General features: G+C 37.4%; 1 long non-coding RNA gene across 1 annotated transcript in view; it reads right to left on the bottom strand.

Moving 5' to 3' along the window:
- Positions 1-25,192, bottom strand: part of LOC136826603 (uncharacterized) — a 109,747-nt gene that overhangs the window by 41,825 nt on the left and 42,730 nt on the right. The window lies entirely within an intron of this gene.

Below are 25,192 nucleotides of genomic sequence, written 5' to 3'. Positions count from 1 at the left end.
AAAGACAAAGCAAATAACATTGTTTATTACAGAGAAAACGCCAAAAAATCTGCTGACACTTCGTACAGAGTTCAAACCCACTAATTTATTTGAACTGGTAGAAACTTTCAACCCTACAGAAGTAGTATGTCATGTTCTCAGTCTCCAGTTTTTTATGGGTAATACGACACAGTGTAACCAGTAAACAAAAAGAACCCATTTGACAAAATGTATCAAATGGACAATTGTACACATTTGGTTTACTTGGGACATTTTGGGAATTGAGTGTTTTAACACTGGGGTACATTTTATATTGGGTATACGTAGTCTGCCTAGTGGGTACATTTTGTCTTTTGGGTATATCTTATTCATAAGAAATATTTTGTATATCTTGTACACTTAGTGAATTGGGTACATTTGTTCAGTGGGTGCATTTTGGTCACGTTTTATCTATTAGGTATACTTTGTACATTTTGTCCACTTGGTACTTTTGTTAAATGGGTACGCCTTGTGCGTTAGTCGTATTCCCGGTATTGCAGCTAATATACTTGCTCCTTCTCTGCAAAAGACAATGTTACTTGCTTACTTAATTTATTATACTTGCAGACTAACGCCATGCTTATGATAACGTTTAGTTTATGTTTCTGAAGCAGACAACACTCAGAACCATTTCTTGCAGTTTCAGTGACTATTTAATGTTAGACAAAATCCACCGCCGCTTTTTTTTCCTATTGGATTCCGTTTGCTCTTATATTTATCTCTGTGCAATATGTTTCAATCTGTTTTTTCACAAAACTGTTTTACTTTTCCTTTGAAGACTTGAGATGAAGAAGAAGAAAAATTCTGAATCGTTCTCAGCATCGGACTTAGTCACGTGAATTATGAGATCTTTAAAAAACAAAATTGAATCTGTTTTTAATGCCCAAAGTAAAGAGAGAGAGAGAGAGAAAGCTGGTGAAGCTCTGAAAGGGAATGTAAGAGAAATAGATGAAACCTGTCTTTGAGGCACTGAGCCAAACTTAGCTCACCGTTCAGAGATAATAAATAAAGGGAAAAGCAGTTCAAAGTTGACCGTGATCAATACATGACGACTGACAGATGAAGTAAAGAAGAGGAAATTTGGTCAACAGTAATATGTATACAGTGACAAAATGAAGAAACAGGCAATCAACGCATTTTATGACGTTAACGATATGATACAAATCAGTGTCCATTCGAGAGAAGTGTTCTATTTTATTCTATTATTCAGTAGACTGCGAAATGATCACATAAAATATATTTAGCATAATTTACCACCTTACAATAGTGATGTGATGAACAGACTGTCTAAATATCAAACAATGGCTTTACGTAGTCGGTCTTCAGTGACGTAAGTCAGTTCTTTTATTAATGGGCTACTTTATTAGCTAGTTGGCAAAGGCCCTCGCACTTAGCTGATAAAATCCACTGTAGCAACCTCTTTACTCTTGTCACTGCGAGCTCCCGAACGATTATTTTGCACTAGACAAAGGATCCCGTGATGTGTAATTTGGGTAAGAGCTAACACAGGCAGTACAGCATCAGTACAGTAAGAGTCTCTATGGGTAACTTAAAGTTTGTTGCTTCATAGGCCGATGTTTCATCAACCTCTTAAAAACTAGCGCTATGTTGCAGCGGTGCACTATTTGTTGCTGCGCGAGCATTGCTGTAGAAGACTAACGGGAGAAAAAAGAGAAAATGAATGAAAGCTTACACAAACACGCATTAAATATACATGGCATCAACTTCTCGGCTGAATAGCAGCATTCGAGGTCGATTCGCTAGAGATAGGGTCTTGCTGACTGAGTGATGGCAGCGCTCTGACAAAACGCTTTAGCTAAAGAACTAGGCTGACAGCTTGGATGGCGTGAGAGTAAAACGAAATGGTTACGTAATGAAGAAATGAAGAAATTTTACTTGGCCGAAGACGATATGGCATTATGCTGAAGAATGTGCACGTTAGTCACGATACTTGGCTAATCGCATTTAGGTTTGTGTTTTGACTCAGCTTAACCTTGTAGATTTGGAGAGAAGAGTGCATTCTTGGTCTATATGAGCGAGGATCTATTGCCAAATGGTCGTGGTTTGTCACTACTTCACTACGCCACAGGCACAATACTGACTGGAACTTAATTCTGTGTAGAATAAGGCTCTTTATCTTCCAGTTTTAAGGGTACAGAAATTTGAATGGCCGAGCCTCTCTATCTTTCACACACGACTGATGACACAGGGTACGTTCCAGGCTCACCCTACATTTTAATGTTGCGTTTCTAATTTTCTAAAATTTGTTTTGTTTTACAAGTATCGTGTATAATTCTGCTCATGGTTTGTTTGCAACGTTCAAGTGAAAAGAGAAGGCTTGCAAAATCCATGTATTAAAACAATTAGCATATTTTCTAAACACAGAAGCCTGCGTGTGTATAAGACTAGTATCCAGTATTAGCCCAGACCTGATAACAAGAAGAAGAAGAGAAGGTTGGAAAATCGACAAAGTCGCTGAAAAAAAAGGTAAAAAAAAGCACTTGATCCAAGAGAAGTATCAGACCCTCCATGTAAAATATGACGTATTGCATGATGGTCTGTTCTTACGTTATCATACGTAATTTTAGGCTGCGTACTTACCTCGAATGAAGATTTACCTGGGAAATAGATTACTCAAGGCTTAGTGCGTGATAAGGTTTATTGGCCTACTGCTGCTGGGTCGAACCAGTGATATAGTGCACAGTTTGTGGCTGAAGTCAGTGACCGATTATAATGGAGAGTCTGCTAGGCTGATTCTGTGATACGTATTTACCCATTCACTTATTTATTTATGTAGTTCTTTATTTATGTTTGTTTGTTTATTTGTTGCAGGATGCCTCAAGCCTTCCACTATAGTACAGAAGTATTTGATTATGAATAGTTCTCAGTTAAAATAACTGGTTTCTTTGATATAATCAAATTGAGGTTCACTGAGGTGAAATGTTTGCTAAATCAAAGTAAACTATTGGTTAGGCTACTGTCGCATAAATTCATTTGAAATAACTTCTTGCTGTCTGTTTTAATTAATCTATGCACGAGTATCTCATATTTCCATTTTCTTGTGATTTACTGGCTACGAGTAAAAAATTTCATAGATCAGTGGCAGATGTAAATGACGTGACGATATGATGATAGGGAGGGCTATTCTTTTTATAATTTTATTTTGCCAGATATCAGTATAGTGCTCCAAACATTTTGTTACTGTTACGTTTCCATTACGGAAAATGAAGCGGGGAGGAAATCGTCTGAGTAGACGATATTTGTTATCTAAACTAACAACATCTTGACGGCTGTTGAGCAATGCATATTTACTCTTGTTTTCTGAAGGATATAAGCGGGATACTAATGTTTCTGTTCTTTCTTTCAGGAGAAATCTGAATAAACTTAGTTTCTTTTGCTATTCAGACTTACTGTAACGATTGGTGTCTTGTGAAACGGAAACTTTAAAAAATCCATATTAAGGGTTTAAGGACACTTACACAGACTGATGAAAAATAATTCTGAATCTTCAACACTATGTGAGCCATCTGCGCTCTTTCTTCGTGAAACGACTAAATCGACTTTACATTTTACTTTGCAGGTCGAGTCACAGGTACGGACGTTTGCATTACGCATCAGTTCCCGCCGAAAACCCAGTAACAGAAAACGAGAATGCTTGTGAACAAGACTATCGATAAGAGCATAGATATTTAGAAATGAAAAGTGTAATATTTGTTTTGTTTAACGTTTCTCATTACAGTGTTGTAAGTAAATCATTACCATATACGATTTATGGGACTTTTTATCTGTGCTTTAGAATTTAAAAAAAATAGTTTTTGGCGGGAAAAACAGTTTTGGTAAAAAAAAAAAAGACTGATAGCCAGCTTCCATCAATCACTCGCCTTTCGTTGAATGACGACCGTAACTGTCATAACGTATTTATTTAATTTAGAAAGAAAATTGACTTTATTTCTCGCAAAGAATTTGCATTCAAGCGAAACTGTAACTTGCGAATGTGGAATCGAGTTCATAAGCTCTTGTTTCAATTCGTTTCACTTTGTGCAAAACAAGTCTATTCCTTCAATGGTGTTTTGGTAAAACAGCGGTTCTATAATTATAGCACTTTCACGTTGAATGTGATTAACATTCGAATGTGACGCCTCGGGGGAACCCGCGTAACATGAGGAACACATGAACCGGTGCGTCTCTAGGACATCTAGATTGGCGCCAAGATGTGAAGTGACCGTTCCCTGTTTAAAGTCTGAACCTTGGGCTTTAAATTACCGTTTGGCTTTCCCGCCCGATTGGGGAGAGGTACACACACAAAGAGGGTACACAGGAGGGAACACTCGCTTGTGTACGACAACTCTGAGTAAACAAGGACGACCTTTCTGCTACGAAGCTGGAATATTTTTTTTTTTTTTTGTACTTCTGCGTGAATCATCTTTGCCTTTTGATCAGACTTAGTTTCTCCTTTTGTTGTAGTGTTTGTTGCAGAATTATTTCATAATTTCATGTGGTACATTAATGAAAAAAATATGCCCATCTCCAAGTACCTATAATTATATAGTTGGTTTTGTAATGTTTACGAGAAAAATATCGTTCTCTCTCTCTCTCTCGTTAACAAAAAATTCGCTGAAAATACGTAATGGCATAAGACCAACCAAATGCACAACCAACCATCATCATGTTTACGCTATCGGGAAGAATTATTTCATTATTAAATGTAGTACATTAATGAAAAAAAAAATATGCCCATCTCCAAGTACCTATAATTATATAGTTGGTTTTGTAATGTTTACGAGAAAAATATCGTTCTCTCTCTCGTTAACAAAAAATTCGCTGAAAATACGTAATGGCATAAGACCAACCAAATGCACAACCAACCATCATCATGTTTGCGCTGTCGGGAAGAGAATATTTGAATGTTTAGTAGAGAATTTCCGTAAAACTTCGAGTTTCGCGCGCCATTTTGTCAGGCCCTCGCTACTTAAGGACAACTTCATCTTGGTTTCATCTCACAAAAACAACAGGTGAGGTTAGACCTATATAGGGTTCAGGTACATTCCTTTCCTCTAAAATGATATATATATATATATATATATATATATATATATATATATATATATATATATATATATATATATATATATATATATATATATATATATATATATATATATATAATCCTTCAGCAAAAAGATTTTGCTTCTTGATTCTAATGAAGAAGTTTAATAACTGTTTAATATTCAGTTTTTGGTATCCATTATATATTCAATAATATTTACCCTTGCAATTTACATTTCTTAACGAGTTCTCTTTGCATTCCGAGCGTCTCAGTTAACCATGTGACTGAAGTTTTTAATTTGTTAAACACTGTCGAAGGGAAATGTTCTGTGAAACAAGTATTTAAAGTACTCATATAAGGTCTGTTGTCAGTTGCAAGCGACCCGGAAATAATGGACTTACACTTTTGAGAGTATTGACGACACAACATTCACTGGGCGAGTGTTATGCGTTTGCCCATGCTATAATGCAGTGCATTTCTGGGTGACATATACTCATTGCTACTATGCCATGCACCTGCCTTGGTTTATCTTAATAGCTCTCACGACAAGATTTTATTTCTTTCTCTCTCTCTCTCTCTCTCTCTCTCTCTCTCTCTCTCTCTCTCTCTCTAAAAGTATACATAACATACTGGTCGTATGTGCACGGCGTTTGCAACGCATACACTGATCATCTTTTCAAGAGAATGGTTACAGAGTCTTCGCATCTGTACAGATGTACAGCATTTAACAGCAACGAGTTAATGACGCCAGAAAGTGCCCTGCACAACTGGACGAATAATAGCAAGGTATTCCTGCTGTTTACTTCTTCTTGGCTTAGTCCCGTTGCTATATGGGGTCGCCGTTTTGGGTGAGCCGCTTCCATCTGCCTCTGCGATGCTCCTCTGCTTCGTAAAGTCACTTCTCCTTCTCCCTCAAGTCTTCCCTCTCTTCTTCTTCTACCTTGCGGCCTGCACTTCCATCTCCATAGCATGCCTTCCAGTATGGTCATCCTCCCTTCTCAGTAGGTGTCCGTACCATCTCACTCTCCCCTCCTACACTTTCTTTTGACATTTCAACCGCCTTTGTTGACCCTCTTGTATACCCATTCCTAATCCTAACCTCCTGCTGTTTACTGCTGTTTACTGCTGTTGAGGTATATAGTTAATCCACCAGATATGAACACCAGCCTAGGTCTAGAATGTTCTTGCTACAGTGCTGAGAATCTAATTGGAAATCCGAGTCATTATCTCTTGGAAACGCAGATTCTGATAGGGCGGGAAACCTTATGGTCATATCAGGCATAGGTCTAACAGAAATTATAATAAGAAGGAAGGAAAATGACTGTAAGAATCAGCAAAACCAGAAACAGGAGGAAAATCCATAACTCAGTTATAGGGGAAACTAAAGTCAGTGAACTGACAAGTTCGTACATATATGAACTTCTTTTCTAAAAATAACTTGCGAACCGCATTCATTGATAAATGATAGGGTGTTCTCTAGATTTCCATGCCTTCGTCCCTTTACGCAATGACTCTCTGCAATAAGAATCATAAAATACAAATAAAGATATTTACTAAATTCATGAAAATACCACGTCAAATTGAGTGGTGTTATGCCCATGGTACCACGCAAGATTCTAATTTTCTTGAATTCACTTGCGACGTTTCAATTTGTGACAGGAAAAGGGAAAATTTTACACAGGCTCTCGAAGTCAGATTGATGACGATCGAGGGAAATGTGAGTCCATACAAAACAAGCTCTTGTACTATATACAAGGTCTAGAGCGCAAAGACTGTCTAGAGCTTGGTTTTCTCTTTAGAAGATTTGTGGAGGACGAATTTCTCTCAGGTTAGGTAGGGTAGGTTAGGTTAGGTGGGGTTGCTCTTAAAACAGCGTCACGCAGCATTTGTGATTTGTCAACTTTGAAATAAACAGCTTGCCAGGAAAGGTCTTTAATACCCTTTCTGCTTCACTGAAAGTGGGAAATTATAATGATAAGTTTAAAATGCACAAAGCACTTTTGTATCTCAGTAGCACAACAACAGTATGCTAATTATAATAATGATAATAACTATGATGATCTTGTTGCCAAAGTGTCTTAGAAGTCGGCCGGAACCTGGCTGTTATAATTTGGATACTGTTACCAGGTCGCATTTTACCAAATCTTGATTTCTTGAGCGAAGAAACTGATACTTCACTTATTACCATGGGGTTACTATTTGCTATGTCAAAACATCCGCCTGATTATGCAGACATCTTGTATTCTACACATTTTCGTTCTTATACCCATGGAAATGGAAATCTCTTTAGCCGGGGCAAAACTTGGGTTTATGTTCGTTACACAAGTCTTGTGGTTTTGAATATTTACATTTCTCATATCTTATTCTTAGGGAATTAGTTCTTTGCCATAAATAATCTTCAGAGGAGCCGATAATGACGTGTCCCGCTTTGGTCTTTCATGCAGTCATGCATGTCAGGTCGACCTGAAACATTCAACTTGTTTTGAATGTAAAATATGAACTGATTGCCAGCTGAGATTGTGCGCCCAAGCGTTTGTAGGCTGATAGCAACTGCTGACCAGGAAAAGCAAACTCTACCGCTGAACTCCAGCCACTCCAAAAGAATTTTATCTTAAATCACATCAACGTCACTGAAAATATCAAGCCAGTCACAGAATACTGTGAGTTCTGTAAAGGGAGCTTGTTACAGGTAAGTCTTCAGTTTCCTAACAGCGTTGATACAGCGGACATAAGGGACATAAACAGCTGACAGTCATGCGTTCTAATGCTATATATAGTATATAACCGTTGCAACGCACTTTTGAATGCGCATCGCCTCGGATTGCAGATGATACTGTATTACTTTGACAGACACCGTGTTAAGTCGGCGGAATTCTTGAATTAATTTTTTCTTACATTCTTTAAATAGACGTTTGCCATCATAGCCTTTTATAGGATCCAATTAGTTTTACAATGTTCGGAGTGTAACAACCAAATAAAAATGCGCACAACGAGTGAAAATGTCACGTGTCTACGACGAACGGCAGAGGAAGAATCAGCGAATGCAATTTGGTCAAAAGCTAGTCGGTTGCAAAATGTCGCGCTACGGAATCAGGCAACATCAATAAAGGATAACGAAACCTCAGCTCGGACAGACTCTGGCGCATTCCAGTGATCGACTTTCAAACAATATCTTCCACTTAGTATTCTGGAGCGCACAGCAGTACACACTCAGGACGCGCATATGTGTTTGTATTATTGTATATAAGTGAGTGAGTTTATGACTGTGTACGAATTACGATAATGAACGTTGACATGACACGAACCCCCATTTGCGCAGGTTTTTGCAACACAGATCTTTGATAAATACAGGCACACATCATGTTACCTATTCAGTACAAATATGTTGTATTTCAACTAGACCAACTAGGCTCAGAATGATTTGTTTTTTACCGAAAGAGGATGAACAGTAACTAAAAGGGAGCAAGAGGCAGAAGGACAAGCAGCTCCTGTAACGAGGAATTTGTTGAAGCCTAGGCCTATACAACCCTGAAAACCCGACAAATATTAAGAACACATGGGCTACTAAAGAAGGGAACTCAGGAAATAGACATCTAATATGCATAGTCGAAATATTTCAAGTAGAATTTCTATCTGTCGTACAAACGCTGTGAAGGATGCGTCTGCTACGGTAAGCAGTGTAACAGATCGCGTTTTCAAAAGCCACATGGCGGGAACGGAACAATGGTAATACACTTTTCTCTGCGAATTTTGTTTAGTTTCCTAAAACTGTCAACTTGTGTAGCTTAGGCGAATGAATGGAATTTGCAATGAGTATCAATCTCTGAATTTCCGGCAACTGATATATTCGTAATCGTCTCGCTCCCTCACAACTATTTGAAATGTGCCTTTTCAACGATGAACGGAAGCCACAAACCGCACTGCGCGCGCAGTTGAAATACTGCTGATGCGAAAGAATATTTGCTTACTGATAAAAGTTCGGCTTCTGCCTTGTTTCGTTATCATGACAGTTCAGACAACACTATTTAACGAAAGGTATTTCTTTTGCTGTGGTTGTTGTTTAAGAACCTAATCCTGTCTTTTCTTAAGACTTCAACGGTGCTTTGAAACAGAATATAACACCAGATAACTCTCTCTCTCTCTCTCTCTCTCTCTCTCTCTCTCTCTCTCTCTCTCTCTCTCTCTCTCTCTCTCTCGTGGATTTTTCAGATGTTTTTCCTCCGAGCTCCTTAAATTTTTTTTTTACTTGGTTAAGAAATCGCGAGACATACTTACTGCAAGTAAATTAAAAGGTAGTATTTACACAGAACTCCGGGCAGAGTGGTCAGATCTCTAAAAGTGAGATATATACTAATTACCACTAACTGACGTAAATACTTATGGCCTTCGATCCCGGGCACGTGTTAATAGCTGCAAATAATTCATACGGGTAAACAGATAAAATCTTGACTAAACACACGTTCAAATTGAAAGCAAAAGACGTGAAGCCCACACAAAATTTATGTTGTTACTGCAATTTTATATGTATATGTTATATATTTATCTAAAAGATTATGTTTTTATCATGTTTTAGATGAATTTCAAGTGAAGGACTCAGCATATTTCAGTCGAGTGTCGCTCGGGTGATATTCCTGCATCTGACGTCGAATGTTTTGTGGACGATCTCGAATATCTGTATAGCCGCGGTAAGGCTTCGGAGAGCGCCGAGCAGTGAAGGAGATTTGCGCTCTCTAATTGGCCTACACTTCATTTCTGAAATTGGTACTGGACGTCAGAATTACGCCAAGACAACTTTTCTCGTTAAACTGAAATAACGACCTGAGTTTAATGCAAGGACAGGAAGTTCTGAATTCTCTCTCTCTCTCTCTCTCTCTCTCTCTCTCTCAAGTTACTTGACACTTTGCAAATGATTTTGTACGTGTCATATAAACTCCCTCATCCTTCTGAAGGGATTTATTTACATGCGTAAGTATCAGAATTATCTCTATATCACATCATTCTCCCTTTAGTTCTCTGCTAATAGGATATTGTCAATGGACATTCTTTGTTATGGTCAGTCAGTAGCCTAACGGTGTTGTTGAACTATGTTGGATAAAACTTTTCAATTCAAATTTTCTCACGTATGAAACTCATTTACCATACAAGATGAAACTCAAAGCATTAGTAAAACTCAAAACAAACGAAATGTATCAAGGAGAAACTCGTTTATATTTATATAATTTAGGCAAGCGCGAAGCACATTCCAAGTAGATGAAAACCAAAGCAATTAGATAAATTCTACTGATTTGCTAATATGAATAAATGACGTTGCAAAACAAATGGTCATCGACGCCGGAAGTAGGAAAGTCATATTCAACCGAAGTATGCAACATCAGAATCCTGGAATTCATGTGAATATGAGGAAAAAAATGGAAAGCACGAAAATTAGTCAGATCGCTAAGTGAACCCAGCATGAAGTGTGCATAAATGATTAATGAAGCAACTTATACCATTCATAAAACGTTAAACTTATCCGATTTTTTCCTCTTTATCAAATTGTCACAATTTACCATAAAAGGCATGACTAGGATATAACATCGTTGTCACTCACAAAGCATCAAATTCACCCTCAGTTCATGAGGGTGAAATTCAAAGCACAGCAAGCACATTCAAGCGAGAGAGTCCGTCCGCAAGCAGGCGATATCGACGGGAAAGTTCCCCCCTGTTCCTGCCGTATCGCTTCGTCGCGTGAGCGCTGCCGTGTTCGGAAGGACCGAATGACCCGGAAATGCTTTTGCCTTGCTCTTCAGGAATGGAGAGAGAGAGAGAGAGGAAAAGTTCGTGTCCGACGTGACGCAATGGCTAGGTACGAACATCTGGCTGAATCTAAAATACCCTGAAAACTAAAGATGAACAATTGTCTTATTGTCATGGAGTATCTCGGGTGCAATTTAAGGTATGACTCAAAATTTTGCAGTTTATAATTCTCCATTTCTTTTTTCTAACCTCTACATCCCATACCTTTTTTCCCCCCAATCCAACCAAGTCTCTCTGTAGAGGATATTGTGTGTGGGATGTCTAACGGAATCATTGAGAGTAAGGATTTAGAGCAGTTTCCAGATCATACGTTTTGGTTAAGAGCATTTTCTAGGTTAATAATAAGACATTTTTCCATCGATCATTGTAGAATATATATATATATATATATATATATATATATATATATATATATATATATATATATATATATATATATATGTGTGTGTGTGTGTGTGTGTGTGTGTGTGTGTTATTTATATATACACATATACAGATGTGATGTGTGTGTATGTATATGTATTTATGTATGTATATACGCAAATAAAATGCTTACTAGGTCAGATAAAGTCTTCGAATTTAACTTTAAAATCTGTTGCACTGACTTCTTAATGTACCAGGCATTACGTCTCCCGTACCATTTATGCTTACAGCATGTCGGCTTAACACGCCTAATTTGGTCCCTCGAAGTGGAATGCCCTTTACCTATGAGATAAGACTCAAGTATTGCTCATGAATGAAAAGCCATGGTAGCTTAAAGGTAATGAAATGGAAACTCATTTCAGTTATCAACATAAAAAATATGAGGGATGGTCCGATATATTCGCTGGAGAGAGAGAGAGAGAGAGAGAGAGAGAGAGAGAGAGAGAGAGAGAGAGAGAGAGAGAGAGAGGAAATGTTGATAAATATCTATAATTACACAGATTCGCCGTCTTGGAAAATGAATATTCTCAAAATCAATAATCCATGATAAAAAGTCTCAGGTCTTCAAAATATTGTTGCCACTTTTTCGTACATTAAAGCTGAATGTATTTAAGGTTCCTTTCCCCTATTGGGTATAACAATAAAGAATTTGAATTGCAAGTCATACGGCCTTTGCATATGCACGCTACTTTAGGACGCGACCTCTTGCCAGTGATATCTATGAAATCTTATCAAAACATTCATGTTGAATTACACAGCGAGCTAGATAGCGGTTAGTACACGATTTTCTAAGCTCTTAGAGATGTTAATTATCCTAGTGTTACCTGCATGAAAAAACGGTCAAGTCTAGATTAAACATCTCTTTATTATTGAGAAGACTTTTCATCAAGATATAAAACAAATTTAGGATAAAACTGGGCGTGAAAGACAATAATATCTCTATCCTCTTCTTTATTTTAACACAAACATATCTTATACTAGCGTTTCAAATATCGTCGGTAAGGCTCGAAGCAATTATAAGAACTAACAGTGAATGATGAATGAGAATTGTAAATATCCTTTTCAGATTCAAAGCGGATACTGTAACCTAAACTTCTTTAACAAACAGAAGCAGTTTGACGTTAATGTCTGTGCATGAATAGATCTTGGTCGACTGGTTCTGCATTTGTGTGTGAACATTTGAAAACCAGACGCTCATTCCAGACTGATCATGCAACGGTTAATGCATCTTTCAGGTAATTCGAATGATTGTCTTTGTCTGCTATCATATCTGGCAGAAGAATTATGGAAGTTACTTTTTACCTTATCTATGCGTCTGCGTGTGTCTTTACTTGCCAGTCAACCAGTGCAATGATTACTGCTAAACTCTCGTAGCTTCGGAACGCGTTTCGACCGGTAAAATAAGCATTGAGAACAACACCGATCTTAGAAAGCAAAGATGAGAGCGGAGAATAACTAATGAAACAAATAAAAACAAAATTATGAAAGCATAATTAACGCCTATAGCAATAACTTGAAAGCGAAAACAAATAGTACCAATATTTCATAATCTTTTGCAAAGAACGAGCCGCATCAACACGATACTTGGAAACGTTTTAGATATCGTAAATTGTCGTATTGTAAATCTGTCAGCCATATTATTACCTCTTCGTCTGTTTTACGTTTCTCGTATTTTTCCCCTATTGTAAACGAATGTCTCCTCTATTTGTAACAACTGTCTCTGTTTTATCGCAGCGAAGCTCGATCGAATATCAAAGCGAAGCGCGAGTCAAGTTTCCCGCCTGACGTAGTAAGCAAACGTGGGTTGTGCATCTTTGCGAAATCTCTAAAATGTACATTTTTCATATTTTTTAATTGTGGAAAATTTTTAACTGGTTTATTTGGTTAGATTAAAGCTAATGGATTATTTTGGATAGAGGCTTAATTTTATTAATGTTGTTAATCATGTTCTTGTAGAAATAAATAATTTTTTCGCTTACGCAAGGTTGAAGCCTACTTTGAAAGAATAAACATTTTACTACAGTTATCTTATTCGTCAGTTTTTTTTTTTTTTGCCGCAAGCTTGCCATAATTCTAAATCTGTATATATACAAATATTTGCGTTAAAGAGCGTACAGATATTTGCAGTCATATGTACATGTATACGTAAAAATCAATTTATACAAGCCAATAAATGAATAGAAGATACAAATAGCGTCGTTGAATATTGACTTGGTAATACTTGAGTTGCTCTATGCTATTCGTGTGTTGTTTTTCCTTTGAATATGAAAAGATATTAAATATCCCTGTAATGGGAAATGCTCTTTAGACAATTTAGGAAACTATAAAGTTATTGTTATGGAATTCTCTATTAAAAGCTTCACTGTTTACTGCTTTTTATGAGACATCAACTATGTACAGCAGGGGAAATTGTAGATACTAGCTCGAGAGAGAGAGAGAGAGAGAGAGAAGAGAGAGAGAGAGAGAGAGAGAGAGAGAGAGAGAGAGAGAGAGAGAGAGAGAGAGAGATGATTTATGAGACACTAACAATACCTAAAGGATTGGTTGGGTTTGTAACAAACGAGAGAGAGGGCTTATGAGACATATATGTATATAACACATGAAAGACTAGGTTTATAATACTAACCAGAGAGAGAGAGAGAGAAAGAGAGGCGGGGACGAGGCTAACAATAAAAGAGAGAAAATAAAAAGCAGGTTTGGGTGCGCAGCTAACACTAGGAGGAAAAGTAGTAAAGCAATAAGCGCAATCTGAAGACTGTCACTGATAAGCCGCCTTCTGGAACTGACTAGAGTTGCCTGTGTTGACCGTCATTTCATTTGACTACAGAGGATGTACCAGTATAGCATCTGTAGTATCTGGACGCGTATGACAATAAACTCCAAAGTTTATATGAATCAGAGAACGCGGTCATTTTAGGACTTCCCTTTAGAAAATACCTTACAGTGATTTCCACTTTATTTCAGAAGAATGCTAGGATCTTCGATGACAAATCTACCATACAGTATTCTGAACCTGCATCCAAGAAATGGAGAAATCTGATGCAGTGATGCATTGCCGGGAATTGTTCGGGATTTTCAAAGATCAGTCTGGTAGTTGCAACATCTTTAGCGGTGGTCATTACTATAAATAATACTAGGATAAGTTAAGTATACCTTCGTTTAACCAAACCACTGAGCTGATTAACAGCTTTCCTAGGGCTGGCCCGAAGGATTAGATTTATTTTACGTGGCTAAGAACCAACTGGTTACCTAGCAACGGGACCTACAGTTATTGTGGAATCCGAACCAATATGACGAGAAATGGATTTCTACCACCAGAAATAAATTCCTCTAATTCTTCACTAGCCGGTCGGAGAGTCGAACGCTGGGCCAACGCGTGCTAGCCGAGAGCTCTGCTCACTCCTCCAATGAAGAACTTATAAATAATACTGTTGTGGGCTATCATGAATTCATTAAGGGCCAAGGTGGTGAAATTAAAAATGATGACTTCCAAGAATATATAATGGTCCCTATGGAGGAAAACTGGAACGCCCAGCATCTAATAAGTCCTACAGTTAGTTTGGAAAACCGAATATACAGGAAATACACCACAGAATCTTTGGGCTTTGAATTCAACACAATATCATCGTCAGTCAGAGCAATTTCAGTGTGCTACGTACATTGTAGCGACTAAGAAAAAGGGCAGAAGCTACTGATTTCAGTATTTCCCTCTGCTGACCAAGGTCCTCTATTATGCAAAACAACAAATCTATGAAACCTTTGCATTAGTTGTTGCAGCCTCCCCGAGGACGTCGTGCAATTGGAACTTCAGAAGTTCAAGCGAAGATGCAATTCATTGCTACCCTGATAGAATTCTCCTTGTATTTTAATAATTTATTTACATTTTTAATAATTTATTTATTTATTTTTTAAATCTATTATTTTTTTTAATAAGTGATCTCTTCTTTCTGTATTTCTCTTTACCATATTCTTTGGAAGCTTGAATCAAGTCAACGGGCCCGCTTGCTCCATGAATAGGGATAGACCATAATAATAATAATAATAATGATAATAATAATAAGAATAATCATCATCACCATAGGGAATGACCCAAAGATCCCGGAAAGGAATCTGAAAAACTAGATGCCGAAATCCAGGACTTATGCAGAAAACATCGTGAAAGAAAAGTGATGGACTTATAAGGAGGCAGATGCAATGAAAATAATATAAAAACTACCCAGTCGAATTGACTGCAGTAATACACAATAATACCACTACCTTCTGACTTCTCTTCTGACGCTCCTACATTAACCATCCTCTGCAACTCTCTTCGCAACTGCAAGATGACGATTAATCACCTATAATGAGATTATTGACTTTAACTTTCGCTTTATACCACTGAACGCCTCCTTCGATCCTTGTATTTCTAGACAAATATTTTCAAATATTTTGTTACATAATCATCCTCCTTTGCAGTGAGGATATCTGGAGCACTTTGCAGTCGTCGGAAAATTGGAATACTAATTTGATATCATGCATTATCATATTATCCTTTAAAAGCGGTCTGTTCTTAATCTTCCTTTACTGGCAATAATGAGAGATGTGAGGGTGCAAATCATATCTGCGCCTATAACCTACACTGCGCGTAATCCTTTAATGCAAATTACATGTCTTTACGATTATTAATCACCCTTCCGGGTTCGGAAAAATTATATACCAAATAATAAGGTAGGCGATCAGTGAACAGGGTATTTGGGTAATGCATTATAGTAACGATTTCCGAAGACTGCAGTCCAGCTAAAATGTTTTAAATATTTAGTGTTCTTTTCAGCTGAAAGAGTGAATCCTTTTATTTTCTGTTCCCTCTGTTCATTCGTCGTCTTTCCTCATAACAGACTCTTGAACTGGTCAGTCTGCACTTTGTTCATAAGAGCTATTGAAGATTTAAAGAAGGAACAAGTGAGAAATGACTCTGATTTGCCGCATTTATCGAAAGTGATAAGAGATTGACGAAGACGCTTCCGAGGTCTTGCTGAAGCCTCATAACGGCTATAATGGAACCGAATGATAGTACATGTGATAGTACATGACATGTTGCTCAGAAAACGAAACTGGAATAGGTTAGGGAATGAGTGAAAAAAGTTATGTATACATTAGTTTAACCAGACCACTGAGCTGATAAACAGCTATCCTAGGGCTGGCCCGAAGGATTAGACTTGTTATACGTGGCTAAGAACCAACTGGTTACCTAGCAACGGGACCTACAGCTTATTGTGGAATCCGAACCACATTATATCGAGAAATGAATTTCTATCACCAGAAATAAATTCCTCTAATTCTTCATTGGCCGGTCGGAGAGTCGAACGCTGGGCCAACAGCGTGCTAGCCAAGTACGATATCGACCCATCCAATGAGGAACTTAGGGAATGAGTGAATTCATTCATCGATCATACACTTAAACTAGAGACACCTCACTTACAATGCAGAAATTGTCTGACAAACATGCAATCTATAAAGAGACCTGCTATTATAAAAGTAGAAATTTTTTTCAAATAATCAGTATCCTGTAAACTGGAGGTAGTTATTATTATTATAGTATATATTCCGTATGGTAATTGTCTCTGGAAAATACCAGATTCTGACAGGGGCGTCATTTAGGGGGGACTGGAGGGCAACTGCCCCCTCGAGACTCAAGTTGTCCCCCACCCCAAGCCTCAACTTGCCCCACCCTCTATATAGGAATGTCATTAAAAATCTTATATTATTCTATTTTGATTTTGGTACTCAAATTATCAACATTATTACTTTTATATTATTTTATTTTCATTATGGTACTCAAATTATCAACATTATTTCTTTTTTATTTCATAATCATAATGTAAATTCCATTGCACTAATGAAGCAGTTGTTTCATAATTTTCATTAATGGCCGGCATTGCCAGCCGATGGCACTATAATTTGATTTGTAAAGTATATTTTTATTAAAATATAAAAAAGCCATGTTTTCTTTTTAAATGTGCAATCATAAATATATGAAATTTCTGGGAAATATTACGTTTCTTGATCCTTGTCTGTCTACCAGTGATGATGAGATAAATAAACAGTAGTGGGAGTATATCATTTTTGCTGAAATACCTTGCTCATGTGGCTTCAAAAAATACATAAAATAGCTCAAAATCAACCCCGCCCCACGCTGATTAGGCTCGTTTCTCTCGCCAAACCGTCTTCCCCCAAACCCCAAAAAAAAAGTCTGAAATGACGCCCTGGATTCTGATGTCTTTACATTTGCTACGAAGGATCTGCTGTCGGAAGCAAGGTGTCCCAGTATAAAGCTGTGTGGCACATGTTCGCTATTTCTCCCTTAACATGTGGCTCGTATTCTGGTTTCGTTTGTTCGTACACGAATACGTTTGATCTTATCACACAACTACTTTTTCGTAGTAATAAAAAAAAATCCTGATAAGAAATATAAGGGATTTTACGCAGCATGCTAATTACTGTGAGCTCCCAAGGAAAATGATTTCAAAAACCGTCTGCTCTAGAGATTGTGGAAGGGTTATTTTAACGAAAATTAGAGGCAATAGGGACCCCTTTTACTAGATTAAAATAAAAAGTTACACGTAAGTTCGACAGGCTACAAAAAGTAGGGAGTTTGTCAACGAAGATCACATCAGTTAGTGTACACAGAGTTATTACTTCGGCAAATATGAACCTTCATATCAAAAGACGAGTAGGGAAAACTAGGGAACTTTGAGGAAAAATTAGTTTGCCAGCAATTAGTAGACGAGACAGATTAGTTTGTTAGCTCTCCACAGACGGTATATATACACCCAGGTTCGCATATTTTTTCTCTATTTAAGTTTTTTCTGTTGTTTGCCTACTCAAAGTTAGTGATGTTAGAGACTGATCACCTCATTTTGTGATGAATGCACAGATCCCATAACTACTGAGCCCCGTAGGGAGTGTAGTGCCGTCAATGCATCTCATGCGGTGCACTGTAGGTATTACCTAAGGTTCTTTGCAGCGTCCCTTCGGCCTCTAGCTGCAACCCCTTTCGATCCTTTTATTGTACCTCCTTTCATATTCTCTCTCTTCCATCTTAATTTCCTCCCACCCTCCTCCTTAACAAGGATTACAGCAACTGAGAGTAGTTTCCAGTTACGCCTTTTAAAACCTCACCGCCACTCTGCTTCAGCGCCCAATGACTCACAGGTCCCAGTGCACAGCCTCTGGCCCAATTCTATTCAATTCAATAACTACTTAGTGATTTGCTCTCTGGATAGCCAAGCCGTATGGGGTTTGAATACATTATTTATTTCGCTCTGGGAGTCAGGATGATGACAGCATATCTCCTCTTTCAAATCTTCTTGAAGGGGAGATTGTTTTTCATTCCGGTATCGGTTTAATTCACAAGGAGAGACGACGACCATTATGGAAGTTCCTCATTAAGGACCTTTCCTCTCTTTCGAAAGTCCCATTCTTCTTTTCTGAAGCAGTTCTTTAAATATCAGGTTTCCCTAAGTTATTACAGTGACATTGCTAAAGCCACTCTAAACAATTAAGAATTTGTAGGAAGAGTTATTTTTCATAAACACGAACATCGTTGATGACTTTTGTTAAACATCCAAAAGAAAATTTAATAAGGTTAATAAAAACTGTTATACATTATGAAAATTCTAATATATTTCCTATTTTGTATCATAATTGCACATTGATACAGTACATGAACGAGGGTACAAACATACAATGCTATAGATGCACAGAGAAAAGCACTCTATATTATGCTGAGTGGCAGGTCGCTACACCGCATTATCAAATACAAAGAGTTAAGTGGCAGGCAGCTACCTAGGTATAACACTAAATATGATTACTAATATATAAGCCTTCTACGTGGTCATTGTTTATGTACACTGTCACTCTCTTACACAGGTGGATGATTACTCCGGTATTTTGATATGTACATATTCAGTACACTAAACTGATTACGGTAAACAATTAAATATATATATATATATATATTGTGTATATATATTTATATATATATGTATTTATATATTTGTGTATGTATACATATATATACATATATGTATAACTGAGCACGAAAATATGGAACGAGATGAATATATAATAGCAGTGGTTCATTTAGCTGAAAGAGAACATTGAGTGTGCAGGAGGTTCTTTCGACTGTCACGTCGTTTACTTAGCCAAGTAAAGGACGACAGTCGAGCCTGCTTCTTTCCCTGGATTTTGTCTTTATATATATATATATATATATATATATGGATTTTGTATATATATATATATATATATATATATATATATATAAATATATATATATATATATATATATATATATACATAGAGAGAGAGAGAGAGAGAGAGAGAGAGAGAGAGAGAGAGAGAGAGAGAGAGATATGGATGTCTAAAGTGATTTCTTAATAACTAAAAGTCTGTCTTTCTCTGGTTCAAACTAAATTCTGATTCTTTTCAGAGTGATCCTTAAGCTTCGTCTCTTTCCAGATGACGCAATTATCTGTTTTCAAACGAGTTCAAAGAACCATTACTATTTGTAATTGTTTGGCGTTGCAGAGGCGTCCCCTAGAGCATTAACTGGTTTATGATATGCTGATTAGAGTACAGTACTAAAAGCGTTCATTTTGTACACGAACCTACCTGCACTGAACTCTCTCTCTCTCTCTCTATTAAAATGCCGGATCTTCATCGTTTTCGACACACTTGGTATACGCACCTTGTTGGGAAACAAAGATCGTATTCCTTCTTTTGCAAAACTTCAGCAAGAAAAGAAGCAAATAGAGTCTTAGAGCAGTGGTCCTCAAATTTTTGTAACAGCATTCCTGGGGCAGTGTGATAGATCACCACACCCCTATCCCATTCCTCTTCAGTCACGTAGTTATAATATAAAGGAAATAAAAATATTGGAATTCTTAATTTCTGATGCATTTCATACGTAAGAAATTAGTTTTACGTTTACTTCAGTCTTACGAAATAAAGAATTTGGATTTTGGACATTATTCCTTTGACAAAAAATTAAAATTAAAGCATTGTCTTTTACATAAATTGAATTAAAACATTATTTCTTTGGTCATTAATAGAAAATAAAGACATTATTGCTGCATTATTGGTGGGAATTATGGTACTGTTTGTCCATTACTAAAATATCAATGCGAGGGTCAGTAGAAGACAGTAAACATTGCATATCAGCATTTATTATTATTATTATTTATAAATTTACTGAATTTTACTCGATAAAACTATTACTTTTAGAAACCGCCTCGTTACCCACTAGAAACGCCTTCATTACCCCCAGTTTGAGAACCACTGCTCTAGATATTCTTGTAATTAATTTGCTCTCGGCAACATACGTAACAGCCACTCCATAGCAAGTGCCTTTAATTTGACGTAGACTATTCTGAAAGTCTCGTGTAGAAAGGAAATTCACGTTCTTTCATCTTCCTTACAACTTAAAATGATAACAGAAGCCACCTTGGAGTTCAGTTTTATGACAGACGCACGATCTTCAGTTGCGCTAACCAGATGGTATATTCCTGAAGCTGAGGAATAGACCGATGCCACCGAGATGACTCTCGACGGCCTCGAATAGACTCACCTCTCGCTGAAGAAGGAACATATGTTCAATTTCGTGTTAAAATCGACATGTACAGAGAGCAACTACAAATCCCCCTAACCTGACTATGATTGTTATTCTACCACAACTCATAAAAGACCTCTGTAGTACCACAAAAACCAAGGTGTAATCTTCCAGAACTTACAGAGACACAAGCTTTTTCACAGTGAGAAATTATTTCGCTACAGAAGCCATTAATCAACGTCCCACTGTAAAATCACCTTATGAAAACTGTCCCTACTTTTCCATAATAGCCATTGTAAAATCGCCCCTCTGCCAACTGCAAGGAGATAATTATCAACCACTTAATGGCAGCACAGCTACCAAAAGGAACACTCAACACGGAACAAAAGAACACCCTTGTCAAAGAAGCTCATAAAGCTCAACAGAGAGAGAGAGAGAGAGAGAGAGAGAGAGAGAGAGAGAGAGAGAGAGAGAGAAATAAGCGTACATCTATACATGAAAAATCTGCAGTATATTCACTGACAAAACTAAAATGCAGGTGCCTCTTTTAATAAAGGATTTATACATTAATCTATCCTGGAGTTTAAAGCATTCTCATCAATCAGGAAAGAATAAACATATCTTACTATTTTCATGGTTAAATTGATCCACATGGATTTGCAGATTTCGTGTCACTGATCTTCCAGATTGTTTCGTGATGAGGCAACTGTTTGAAACAGACACACATTCCACGAACTGCATATTTCATTACCTATAGAACCTTGCCTATCCCTGCCTGTTGCTACTATAGTTAAAGAGTGTCTCCGTTTTGCCTTCCGCTGCAATCCTCGACACACTTGAGATCTGAAACTTTGCCTACTCTTTCCAGAGGCCATACTGAGCCTATTTTGGATGTGAGTCAAATCTTTTAGAACGTCATCTGCTTTGTCTTGGCTATAGAACAGGCTCCACCACAGTCCACAGAGTTTCCAGGATGCCAGCTTTACTAGAAGTACCGAAACCGGCATATACGCCAAACGAGGGCAGTCTCGTTAATGATAGGCCTAATGGATTTATCTCTCTAGGTGGCAGCAGACGTTCATTTTGATAGATTGTAAGTCACTGTGGACATAACAAAATATAATTAGTTCTATAACTTAGCCCTGTAGAATCCCAGTTTCTTGTAGTTTGAAAATCATATACTTTAGTTACAGCTTCATAAATGTGTGTGTGTATGTATATATATATATATATATATATATATATATATATATATATATATATATATATACCTGCTATTATGATATACAAGAATATGTACACATGCATAAGATACAACAGACACAGCATTTATATATATATATATAATATATAATATATAGTATTATATATATATATATATATATATGGCGGTATATATATATATATGCAATCTTGCAACTGTGTCCGTAAGCACTCACATGCGCAGAAAGAGAAAACGCACACAAAGCCAGAGACAGAAGAGATTATCGATCTGAATAGATGAACTTTACCGTCAGCTCTTCAAAATGTCACTGTAGCGCATTGTTTCAGGTCTAATCTCCGTTGGAAGCTAGGCAATATTACCTTTCTATCCAATACTCAGGGTTTCGTGTACAAAAACGTCTCTCCCTCGCGCCGAGTGTTTATTTCAGCATTTGCCGTTGTATTATCCAGTCTTCCGACTCTGTTGCAACATAATCTTAATTCCCACTTAGGTGTTTTTATGCATTTTCTGACGAAAGGCTAAAAATGTTGATGTGCTGTTTAATTTTTTATTGGTTGATTAATTGAAAATTGGTGTTTTGCAAGTTAATGGTCTTTAGGGATTGCTCCAGATAAATATTTGGTTATTATGAATAATAATAATAATAATAATAATAATAATAATAATAATAATAATAATAATAATAATAATAATATTAATAATAATAATAACGCCTATGGTAATCATCTCCCAAAATCATTAGGAATAGTGCAACTCGACGAATAACTAACTTATATAGAGTACAAATACCTTCATTATCAATTGCTCAGCATCTATAAAAAAAGGCATTTCCCTTACACAAAGTTGTAAACATTGCTGTTAGCTTTCATGTAAATCTAAAATGACAATCTCTGGAAGCCAAGATTTTGGGTCTATAGATTAATAATTCAATGAGGGAGGTTTGAACAGCTTATCAAAGAAAACTGATTAAAAAAAAGGTTGAGGTTAAAAACATGGGGGTGGAAGGTGTGTTTGAGGAGTCAGAGAAATTTGAGGATGGGTCAACAGAGACGATGGGAAGTGCTTGTGGATATAGAAGGTTAGGGACCGGGAATAAAAGCAATTAAGTTAAGTATACCTAGTTTAACCAGACCACTGAGCTGATTAACAGCTCTCCTAAGGCTGGCCCGAAGGGTTAGACTTATTTTACGTGGCTAAGAACCAGTTGGTTACCTAGCAATGGGACCTACAGCTTATTGTGGAATCCGAACCACAGTATACCGAGAAATGAATTTCTATCACCAGAAATAAATTTCTCTAATTCTTCATTGGCCGGCCGGAGACTCGACCTCGGGCCTAGCAGAGTGCTAGTCGAGAACTCTACCGACTCGTCCAGCGAGGAACTTATAAAAGCAGTGAGAGGTGGGTTGAGGAAATGGGAGGTTTAGTAAAGGAAGAAAAAGGAGATTGTTTGGAGTGCAATTGCATGAAAAATAAGTCTTGCATTAGTACTATAGGGTGGATAAGGAAGTCAAGAAGAAAGTGAGGGATAAATGGAATGCAGGTCATGAGTCTGAAGGAATGAATGTGAACAAGAATTTCAAGGAGAATAAGAAGTTGATTTGCCAAGAAAAAAATTACCGAGAGAAAAGGATAACAGGGAAATGACTATTTTAATAATAGGTGCAAATGGAGAGATGCTGTTTAGAGCGAATGCAACCCTGATCAATGGAGAGTTTCAAAGATCTGTTATATGTGGAAAGAAGAGTGGAAGGTGTTCGTCTAAATTTGAGAATGTTTGTGGAAGGAACTGTTGAGGAAATGTTTTCCCATTCCTCAGCTGAGGAATGAAAAGACAAAGGGAATTAATGCAATCACGAGTGAGACGCCGTGGCTCGTGTGTGAGTGTTCATCTATCATGAGTAAGATTTGTCTGGACAAGGGAAAGGTTTTGAGAGGAATGGCAGAGTGGAAGTCATCTTTGCCAAAGGACAAATGTGTTCTTCTGTTGGACGAGTCGGTAGATTGTCAATAGCACTGCCAGGTCCGAGTTCGAGTCTCCGGCTGGCTAATGAAGAATTAGATGTTTATTTCTGGTGATAGAAATTACTCGGCATAATGTGGTTCGGATGCCACAATAAGTTGTAGGTCCTGTTGTTAGTAACCAATTGCCCTAGCCACGTAAAATAAGTCTAACTCCTTCGGCCAGTCTCTAGGAGAGCTGTTAATCAGCTCAGTGGTTTGGTAAAACTAAGGTATACTTATGGAGAAGGCTGTTGGAATTATACAGCACAACCTTATTCAGTACACGAGGAAAGGCGTTTGAGTAGAATTTCAATTCAAGCAGCAAAACCGAAGACCAGAAAGTTTAGCAGGGAATAGAAGACAAAGTCGAGGTTTAGAGAAGGAAGAGGGTGTGTGTGGATGAAGTGACGTGGAGAGGGACGTAAGACCTGTGAAAGTAAATGAAAGTAAATGACAAAAGCTGTAAGAAGCAAATATACACCTAGTGAAAGTATGTGTTAGAGTCAAAAGTTAAGTATACCTTAGTTTAACCAGACCACTGAGCTGATTAACAGCTCTCGTAGGGGCTGGCCTGAAGGATTAGACTTATTTTACTTGGCTATCCAACTGGTTACCTAGCAACGGGACCGCAGCATTATTGTAGAATCCGAACCACATTATACTGAGAAATGAATTTTATCACCAGAAATAAATTCCTTATTCTTCATTGGTCGGTCGGAGATTCGAACTCGCGGCCAGCAGAGTGCTAGCTGAGAACGGAACCCACTCTCCCAACGAGGAACTTTGTTAGAGTCAACAGAGAGGCTATGCGTCCGATGTTAGGTACAGAAAAGTTGATGAGAGCAATCAAAAGCTTTTAAGATTGGAAACAAAGCGTGTTAGGAAGATGTGAGCGGGAGAGTAAATGGTTTTGGCGGAAAAGTGGGTCTGAGACAAGGGAGTGTCATGCCTCCTTTGATGTTTAATATCTTCACGGATGGGGAGATTTAAAATATTAGAGAAAGGGCGCTGGGTGTAGGTACAAAGTTGTAGGAAGAAAATGAGCAGCGAATTGTGTGTGAAATGTCCTATATTTGTAGATGGTAATTAC

Source organism: Macrobrachium rosenbergii, chromosome 3 (assembly GCF_040412425.1).
Source record: "Macrobrachium rosenbergii isolate ZJJX-2024 chromosome 3, ASM4041242v1, whole genome shotgun sequence".
Lineage (NCBI taxonomy): Eukaryota > Metazoa > Arthropoda > Malacostraca > Decapoda > Palaemonidae > Macrobrachium > Macrobrachium rosenbergii.
Note: the sequence above shows the minus strand (reverse complement) of the source record. Positions and strands in the feature narration are given on the sequence as shown.